This window comes from Tupaia chinensis, unplaced genomic scaffold (assembly GCF_000334495.1).
Source record: "Tupaia chinensis unplaced genomic scaffold, TupChi_1.0 Scaffold144682_1, whole genome shotgun sequence".
NCBI lineage: Eukaryota > Metazoa > Chordata > Mammalia > Scandentia > Tupaiidae > Tupaia > Tupaia belangeri.
In genome coordinates, this window is record NW_006204543.1 from 559,096 (window position 1) to 567,452 (window position 8,357).

An 8,357-nucleotide genomic window follows, 5' to 3' on the forward strand; every position below is an offset into this window, starting at 1 on the left:
CGCGGCCCCCTCGGCCAGGCGAGCGCTCACCTGCCGGCCGTGGGCGGGAGGCCGAGCCCTGCACCCGGGCCGCACTTCCCGCCGCGCTGGCCCGGGCTTTGTGGCCGACGAGCCTTGTTTCGCTCCCCGTTTTGCTTTGACCACGGAGACAAAAACTCAGCGCAGGGCAGCCCCTCTCCCGGCTCGGTTGTGTCTGTCCCTCCGGGTCACGTGATCTCTAGACGGCCTGCGTCCTCTGTGGCAGGTTCATGGCCCTTCGTAGGGGCACCTGGCTGCCAGGTGTTTTCGGTGAAGTCCCAGGTTAGGCTTCCGAAGCGGCCGCGCCATGGAGACGCCTGTGCCGACGCCCTTTCTCCTGGCACGCTGGGAACCGAGAAGGCGCGGACCCGACCGCCAGCCCCGAACCACGTGGCGGGTGACAGGCTGGGCCGTGGGGCGTTCGTGGGTGGCCAGCGGGTCCCCTTGTGAGCGCGCTGCATGTGGCTGCAGCCGTCGGGCGAGCTAGCCGTGGAGCCGGTGGGCTCCGGTGCCACGGAGACAGCGCTCTGGGCGTGGCTGCTTTCGAATCGCCGTTGGGGAGGGCGGATGGGGCGAGGCCGTGGGGCCGGGAACTGACTATTGGGAAATCCCGTGCAGGTCCGGGTGGCCTGCTGGTTGTGAAAGGACTGGCAGCGGGGAGTGGTTCCCTGTCATGGTCGGTTCTCGACCTCCTTTGGGCGCTACTGGCCCAGAGTGAGCCCCCTGGCCAGAGAGAGGTTGCATTAGGGATGCTGGGGCTCCCTCAGTAGGGCAGGCCAGTCCGAAGCCCTGGAGACACGGTGGGCAAGGGTGGACGAAAGGGTGGACGGACCCTGGCGGTTAGAGCCCTGAGCCAGGGTGGGGGTCAGAGGCGGTTCCCCAGAGAGGGCGGCAGCGGGAGTGCTGGGGGCCCCTTGGGGGAGGGAGGACAGAGGCACTTGCCATGCCCACGCAGCCCTGCTAGTCAGCCCAGCCTGCAGCTGCAGGTAACTGGCCCTGGGGGAATGTGAGTGGGAGACTTGCCCTCCCAGGAGCCTGGCCCGTCCTGCAGGCAGGGGCTTCCCGGGAAGTCTGTTTGCAGCCCCTGCCTGCCCAGGGGTATGAAAGCATAGGAAACCCGCTTTCACAGGGCCGGGGAGCAGCCCACGCAGGGAGGTGGCTAGGCTGGTCTAGGTGCCTGATGCCAGGCCACTGTGGGGACTTCCTCATAGATCTTGAGGGCAGTGGAGGCTGGCCTGTGGCAGGGATTGCAGAAGACCACCTCAGCCAGGAAGCCAGCATCCGTGTGCCGTCTCAGTGTGGGGTCAGGGCGTTCCGAGCCCAGCGCAGGGTGGGGATACCCTGGCCATCTGGGAAGTCTTTGATAAGAGGCTGGTGACTGCAAAGCCTTTCGATATGCAGGAGGGTCACCTTTGAGTCCAGGGGCACCTCGTGTCCCTAGTCCTTGGCTCCCCGACTGCCCTCTCAGCCCACCCCCTGCACGACCGCTCCATCCTGGTGTGCTGTGGCACTGTGCCACCCACGCCCAGGAGTGTCCTGTGGCTGGAGTGTCATCTGTGTCGTGCGACCATCACTGATGTCACAGCAAATACTTAACAAAATACGGAGCAAACGTCTCTGCAGCCCAAGCCACTGTCACTCGGACTAGAGGGCCAGAGAAGGCTTTTCTGGAGGCTGAGGGGCTCTGACACAGACCCTGGAGGACCTCCAGGACTGGCCAGGGGCTAGCCCCCTCATTGGAGATTCCTGCTTGCTGTCCGGAGTGGTGGATAGCCACGCGGCCTTTCTGCTCAGAGATACCCTGGGTCCGTTCCTACCTGTTTCCACAAAGAATCATTTCAGAGTGACTCTGCCTATCCCACCCAGCACGGGGAGCCCCGGCCCCCCGCGTGCCTCTCTTGTCCAGCCATCTCTGAAGCTCCGGGGGCTGATAGGAAGGGGCAGACCCTCAGGAGGCTGTGGTCACCTGGCCCTGTTTGGGGTGGGGGCTGGAAGTACAGTTTTACTGTCTCGGCCATGTCCTATGATAACTTGGGTGGGGCTTGCTGAAATGCGTCTTTTCCCGGGGAGGTTTGTGGGTTTGTGGGCTGGCACTGAGGCTCCCTCCCCCACACAGCATGATGCACAGCAGCCTGAGCGCCTCTGCAAGTGCGGGGCGGAGCCCCATGGCAGGTGCTCCGTGGTGCAGCTTCGCAGGAGGCCCCTCGGTGGAGGGGCACTGGGCGGATCTCCACCCTAGGGAAAACCGGCTTGGGGTGGCCCACATCCCAGGCTGCCCGCAGGCCCCGTCGTGAGACCAGAACAGACGAGACTGTGAGGACGCACTGCGTGAGTGAGCCTTCGCTGTCCACAGCCAGCCCCCACGGTGGTGTCTCTTTAGACCTCGTGAAGTGGGTGTGCACATGTACGTCTGCGTGCGCCCACACTGACATCTCGCACACGCGTGACTAGGGCCCTGGCCCACGGTCCACCCAGGCTTCCGTCCTCTGTGACTACAAAGAACACATCCCTTGTCCCGGCTTGCTGGTCTTTCCACGTGGCATACGGCCGTGTCCTAACGGGTCTGACCTCTTCCTGCCAACAGGGTGTGTCGCGTGGAAGAACCTTTCTGTGGATTGAGACAGGGCGGAGCGTCCGTTAGTCCGGCTGTGGGCTTACTGTGCTGCCTTAAAAGGAGCACACGGCTCACGGACTGTGCCGGAGAGCCAGTTGTTTGTCCGGCTCTGTGCACGTGCCAGTGCAGGGGCGCGAGGACACTCAGCAACACCCGCTCAGCTACCCAGACAGCCCGCACACGCCCAGCGGCCAGCCCTCATGGCCGTCTTCGGCTCTGGGTTCCCACAGTGGGGCCCTGGCTGGTGCTCCACCCCTGGGCAGTGAGGCGTGGCCTCTGGGCACAGCTGCACTGGACAGCTATGCTGGACAGGGACAGGATGGTGCCCCCCCCACCCAGGGCCGCCGGGGCCAGAAGCTGTTGGTATGAACAGACCGAGGACACGGTTCTCGCGGCCAGAGCCTCTGGGACACGCTGGGCCTGCTCTTCACAGTAGGTCCCTCGTGACAGTGACCACCAACAGCCCCAACCCTTGGGTCATGTTCCGTCTCGATTGGTCTGTTGATGGTGTCAGGGTAGCCCGCTCAGCAGAGAGAGGGAGGAGCAGGAGCATCCCATGGGGAGCGGCCACCCCTCCTGCTCTGCCCTCCCTTTCAGGACTTGACACACACACACACACCCAGCATGTTTTCGCTGTCAGGTCTGGAACCAAACTGCACCGGGCCCGCCATCCTGCCTCTCTGGGCCATTGTGGGAAGGTGCCTTCCTTCAAGGTGGGGTAAACTTCTCAGTAGCCACTGTGCCCTGTGGCCAGCACTGGGGCGGAGCAGGTGGCTGTTTGACACCCCTCACGTGCACACGTGTCTATGGGTGTACGTACGTGTGTGTCTGCGGGTCTGTGACGTGCCCTGCCTCTGGTTGCACCAAATCTGCCTGGTTCAGTCTTGGCTCTCAGGGTCCCCCTGGCCCAGCAGCTGGTCTGCTGTGTGAGCGGAAATGGGCTGTCGTGAGGAGGTGGCTCCCCGGCCTCCCTCTCCACCTTCACTTGCCGATGCATTGCGGAGGCGGGGCAGCTGGCACTGCGGGCTGGCAACGGCCGTGGGCACCCCTGGCTCTCACCTGCAGCACTGGACCAGCAGAATGGGAGGCACCTTTGGCAGGTATTTTTTATGGGGGTGTCTATTTATTGTTCTCCTTTTCTGAAGTTCGTCAGGCAAAAACACTTGCTGACCAGGAACTTGGCGGTGCTGCGGGGCTGTCGGCCAGTCTGTCCCAAGGTGACCTGTTGGGAAAAGCACTGAGGCTTGAAGCCTAGATTAAATGTCCCCATGCTGCCACTGCAGGGCGCAGCCGCCCTTGTGTGGTGGGAGCCCCGGGCCGTGCGCACAGGGCATGACCTTGGGCCTGGGAGCCAGGAGCGCTTAGGAGCATGTGGGACCCAAAGGAAAGCTACTGGGCAGCGAGCAGGTGCTGGTGAGGAGCCTCCAGAGGTGGTGGCGGGCACGTGCTGCCCTGCCAGGCGCTGGCCGCCCAGGTCCACCCAGTTGGGGAGGGTCAGTGCCGGTGGCCAAGCAGGTGTAGCCAGGCTCTTGCTTGCTTCTGCAGGGCAGTGGATAAGCCTGGGGGTGCGTGACCTTCCCCCGACCAGCCTCACCAGGGGACCAGCCTTCCTCCCTCCCCCAGCCCACACAGCTGTGAAGGGGACGGCATTTGGGGCTGCGAGGCCTTGTGGTTCCTGTGTGGGACTGACTCCTGGGCTCCCAGGGCAGGGCTGCTGTGGGGGGTGGGGCCCTGCCTTGGCCAGGGTGGGAGGGCACGTCTGGGAGAGACTCTGGGTGCTGGCGGGTCGGGGGCCCGGGAGTGGAGCCTGTGTGTGCAGGGCTGGCTGAGCAGCCTGGGGTCCCCTCTGAACCTGCTCTCCATTTCACATCCTCCCCTCCTGGGACTCTCAGACACCACGCCGGGTCTTGTCCACGGCATGCCTTGGAGAGGGGGCTTTGCCCGGACGCTTCAGGAAGGCACAGCAGAGCATGCGGGTGATGCCTGGCCCCAGTGCTGACCTGCAGTAGGGCTGTGGCCGGGAGGTCTGCTCCGAGCTCCGCCTAGCCCCGGGATGGGGTCTGGGAGCTGGGGGGTCAGCACCAGGGTGACCCCAGCTCTATTCCTGTTGCTACTGTGGGAGAGACACTCGCGGTGAGCCAGCTCCAGCTTCTGCCATCAGCATCGTGGCCTCGAGGGCGGCCAGCAGGTCCAGGGGGGGTCTCTGGGGGAGCAGGCAGTGCAGTAGTTACGTTGCTGGACTCCCACATGGCCGACCACAAATCAAGTCCCAGACCTGGTGGCTTAAACTCATGCCAGGGGTGTGTGCGGGCGTGCCCAAGATCCCAGGAGGATGAGGAGAAGGGATTGTGGCATGGCCATTCCCCTCCAGGGTGACTTCTTAGTTTTCCTCTCTCTGTCTCTGTCTTTTCTCTCTCTTTCTGGCAAGCATACACACCCTAAGGCAAAAACCTCTAAAAACCAAAAAACGACCAAAAACAAACAAAGGAGGGGCTCTCTGGACACAAATGCAGACCCTTCCCATGTGTGTCACCTCAAGCATGCGTACTGCCGTGCCCCACCAGCAAGGTGCGTGCGCCCTCCCTGAGGGGGGGTGCAGGCGTGCATCAGCTGCTCAGCGGGCTGACACCTGGCCTCCCCGGCATCCTGACCACGACCGCGGGCCTCGGCTGCCCAGGCTGCTCGCTGGTGACGTGCCTGTCTCCACCCCGCGGTCCTCTCCCACCAGTGCTGAGTGGTCAGGCGGAGTGGGCGCACCTGGGTCCCCTCCTTCCCCTGGCTGGCCACTGAGGTCTCCTGTGTCCTCTGCAGACCTCACCCCTGAGAAGCCCGTCCTGGTGGGTCAGTGCTCCTGGGGCAGCCTGAGGCTGTGCGCGGGGGCAGGTCCTGCATGTAGTGGGCCTCCCGGAGTGCCGCCTGGTGCCTGCCTGTCCTGCTGGCCCTCTCTGAAGTCACTTTGCCCTTGGCCCGCAGCCCAGGCCTTCTTCCCGTGAGCCCGAGGACCTTCATGGTACCGGCTTTGCTGAGGTCCTGCTGAGGCCGGATCAGGGTCTCCAGGGCCCCCGCCTTGGCCGCTGCAGGCTCTGAGCGAAGCTGCAGTGAGGTATTTCAGCCCGCCCCTTCCTCGCTCACGCCCACGGCCTGAACGGCCCGCCTTTGCCTGCTGTCCAGAGCAGGAGCGGACCGTGGTCTCCTGTGCACACTCGGCACCGCACACGGCCTGACATCTGTGCTTGTGCCTGCGTGGATGTGCACGTGTGTGGGTTACACACGGTGCCGAGTGCACATGTGTGCTTGTGTACAAGTGTGTACTGTGCCTGTCCATGTGTGCATGCATACTGTGTGCCTGATGTGTGTTCAGTACCTGTGTGCACACACGCGTGCTGGATATGCATGTGCACAGTTGTATGTGGTACCTGTATGTGATGCATGTGTTTGCTGTGTGGGCACACATGTACAGTACATGTGGGTGTGAGCATGTGTGCACTTGTGCACATGGTGCTTGTTTGTGACATGTGCCGACGTGTGTATGTCTGTACTGTGTGTGTGTGAGCATGCGTGTGCACGTGTCCGCTGTGCAGCTGGCACCCAGGACGATCGTCCCATTGAAGGCCAACAAGTCACGAGGTGGCTGGCCAGCTGGGGCGGTGGCACCAGGACCGTCTGCCGTCCCGGAGCCCCGTGGGGTGGGGCCGGGTCTTGCAGGGACAGGGAGAGAGGTGTGTTTCCCTGCTGTGCTGTGCAGGGTCTGGAGCTGACTGCAGTGTGTGCTCACAGCCCTGGCGGGCCACGAGCCCCGGCCTCCTGTTCCTCCGCAGACCAGGGGCCTGCAGCCTGGAGCAGAGCCAGCCGTGGCCAGGGGGAGCTGGGAGCTAAGGGGTCGGCCTGGCCTGGCCGCATGGGGTCCCCTGGCAACAGGTCAGAGCACGTTCCCCTGCCTGCCCTAGGCCGGAGGCTGGTGGGCAGGGCTGCAGGACAGAGGAGGGGCCGGGCACCTGTCCTTGCTGCTGCGGGGGCTCAGCCTGGGGACCCGTGGGGGAGCCTGTGGCTTCCTCCTGCACCCTCTGGGGACACCCTGTTGTCCCGTGGGCGGTTCCTGCCACAGCCAGCGCCTCCTACATGGCAGAGCTGGGGTAAACACCGGGTTGCCTTGGCAACGAGCGAGCTGAGCCCAGCCTGCTCGTGACTAGGGAAGCCCTCCCCTCACGTTTCTAGGGCGGGTTCTGTTTTGATTTTCCTTTTTCAATTAGGCAGAGTGACTAAGACACCCGAATGCCTGACCTGGTTCCTGCAGTTGCTTGATAAACACTGACGCCCTGGAGAGGGGCAGCAATGCATGATTCACGCCGCCTCCTTTCCGACCATGGCAAGCCCTGGCGGGGTGGGGCAGCGCCGGGGCCTCACTGCCGACCACTGGCACGGCAGGCGGGGTGTGCTGGCCGTGGTCCATGCTCCCGGAGCCTATACATGGACTCCTAGCCCGGATCTTATTAGCTTAGAGGCTGATTCAGTTCTGTGGGAATTTGGGAATTTGCTTCTGTCCCCTCGGAGTGTCGGATGTCCAGAGCTGGAGTGTCCCGCAGATGCTGACAGACAGCACGTCCGTCTGAGCCCAAGGGGTGTCCACCCCCATCCAGACTGCGAGAGATCATCCCTCCCATGCTCATCCCGCTGAAGAGACGCTTGGGTCTTTGCTGTCACACGATCACGCTGGTACATGGCAGCCGCGCCTGCCGCGTCGCTCTTGTGGAGGCGGTTCCCTGCAGGGGTAGGGGCCTGTAGTTCCTGTAGGCCCAACCCTCGCCTGCCGGTCCGGGCTGCCTGCCCCGCCACCTGCACCGTCTGCCCTCGGAGGGGCCAGCGAGCACCCAAGGAAGGACTCTGTGCATCTGGCACCATCGGGGTGTCCTGGGGATGCCGTGTCCTGGGCGTGCTCTGCAGAGCCAAACAGTGGTTCACGCTAGGCTCCTGCCACACCATGGGCTGCCAGCCCATTGGGTCCCTTCCACGACATGGCAGGCTGCCGTGGACTGCACTGCCGTCCTCTGCCTCGGGCCCCCCAGACTTGGTGCTGTCGACCGAGGAACCTATGGAAGCATGCCGTTGCCACTGGTGTGTGTGGTACGCACCGGGGAAATGGCCGGGGTCGCTGTGCTCCAGGACACACCTGAGCCTCGCAGCCCGGGGTGTCCTCGCAGAGGGCCAGGCGGGCTGGGCTGCCCTGGGGCGTCCCTGCCCTGTCCCAAGGGCCCTTGCTGCCCTGCTCTCTCTGTGTGGCAGCGGCCGTCCGGACGGTGGCCCCTTCGCAGGGGTGTGTGGGATGGCGTCACTTTGGCAGTCTGATTTCCCTAGGGTTCAAAACGTCCCCAGGTAGAAGCATCGACATGGCGTGGGACAGGATTAAAGGGCCAGGTCGCAGGCTCCCTGTAGTCTGTGAGATGCCAGCACTTCCGCTCCGTCTCCAAGCGCCAGGTGACTGTGTCTGCGGCTGTGTCTTGGAGCCCTTGGGGAAGTCTCTCAACCCTCTGGTTTTGATCAGAGAAGGGCCAGTGGGTCAGGCTGCGCCTGGGTGTTCATCGGAGAGGACGCAGAAGGTGGCCTGGGCCCCGGCCCTGCAGTGAGCAGGTGGAGCCCACTCTGGGCTCATCCGTGGGGGCCAGCGCACACCGACCCCTGAAGAGCGGGCAAGGAGAACACGTAGGTGAGGCATGAGGGGTGTATGAGT

At 63.9% G+C, this 8,357-nt stretch overlaps 1 protein-coding gene across 1 annotated transcript in view; it reads left to right on the forward strand.

Moving 5' to 3' along the window:
* The window catches only part of KLF13 (KLF transcription factor 13), a 28,291-nt gene that overhangs the window by 2,633 nt on the left and 17,301 nt on the right, over window positions 1-8,357 (forward strand). The window lies entirely within an intron of this gene.